The following is a 1,439-nucleotide window of genomic DNA, read 5'->3' as shown; positions in this document are numbered from 1 at the left end:
TTACAGTATGTGTCCGTCAAGAGTTTGTGGGGTTGTTTTAAACTGGGCTCTGAGGTGCACGAGCTTCCTCTGGAGGCCGAGGCAGAGGGATCTCTTGAGCCCAACAGTTTGAGACCCTGTCCTAACAAAATGATGTTCTTTCCAGAAGCACTGCTTTTTTCTTCTTACAAATGAAATACCAAATACATGTTTGTAGCAGGCTTTCTTTGGGGCCACCAACCAGCCCCCAGTCACGACACAGATACTTACTATTAGTTATGAAAGCTCGGCCTTATCTTCTGCTTGTCCCGCTGGCTCTTACAGCTTACCCTGTTCCCTTCATCTGTGACTTGCCTGCAGCCTTTTTACCTTTCTTTCCCTCTGTATGTCCTACTTTGCTGCTTCCTCCGGGTTGGACTGGCTCGCAGGTGCCTGGATGGCTGGCCCTGGGCATCTCCCTTTCTTTCTCCCTCATTCTCTCCTCTCTCTCTCCTCTCTCTCTCCTCCCTAGATTCCTCCTCCCACTTATTCTCTCTGCCCACCAGCCTCACCTGTCCCTCTTCTGCCTAGCATAGCTATTGGGCATTCAGCTTTTTTTGTTTGGTTGTTGTTTTGTTTTGTTTTTTTACACAGGGTTACTCTGTGTAGCTTTGGAGCCTGTCCTGGAACTCACTCTGTTGACCAGGCCATTCAGCTTTTTATTAGACCAATCAGGTGCCTTAGGCAGGCAAGGTAAAACAGCAACACATCTTTACACAATTAAACAAATGCAGCATAAACAAATTAACACACCTTACTTAGTTAAAGTAATATTCCACAACATAGATTTTCACTGAAAATATGCTATACTCCACTGGAAGTGTTTTCTTCATGTCTGTGGACAGAGTACATAAACTAGAACCAGCATTCTATTTTTTCCAATTATGTAAGTATTTTATTTATCACTGGAGAAAAAACACAGCAGTAAGTTCTGTGTTGGCTTTAATAAGACCAAATGGTTACTCTTCTACACAGCTACTACACTCCAAATTGAAGTCAACACAGTACAAATTACTTGTTGAAATAATCTACCTTGAAGAAAGAAAATTAGGAAAAAGAATTTAATTCCTCCAAATCACACATTTATAAATATTGTCATATTTAAAATGTTTGAGAGGCTAAATTAGTGGAAAAGTAGTTTTCTTTTGGTAACAGTAAAAAAGTCTCAGTAACAGTTTACCAAATTCAGCATTCTATTTTATTACTTTAACAGATTGGACTTTAGAGCAAGTATTTGTATTTATTTCTCTATTCTGAGATAGAGTCTCATGTAGCCCAGGTTGGCCTTGAACTCTTTTTTTTTTGTTTGTTTGTTTGTTTGGTTGGTTGGTTGGTTGGTTTTCGAGACAGGGTTTCTCTGTGTAGCTTTCCTGGGACTCACTCGGTAGCCCAGGCTGGCCTCGAACTCACAGAGATCCGCC

Source organism: Peromyscus leucopus, chromosome 8b (genome assembly GCF_004664715.2).
Source record: "Peromyscus leucopus breed LL Stock chromosome 8b, UCI_PerLeu_2.1, whole genome shotgun sequence".
Taxonomy (NCBI): domain Eukaryota; kingdom Metazoa; phylum Chordata; class Mammalia; order Rodentia; family Cricetidae; genus Peromyscus; species Peromyscus leucopus.
This window is presented reverse-complemented; position numbering follows the sequence as displayed.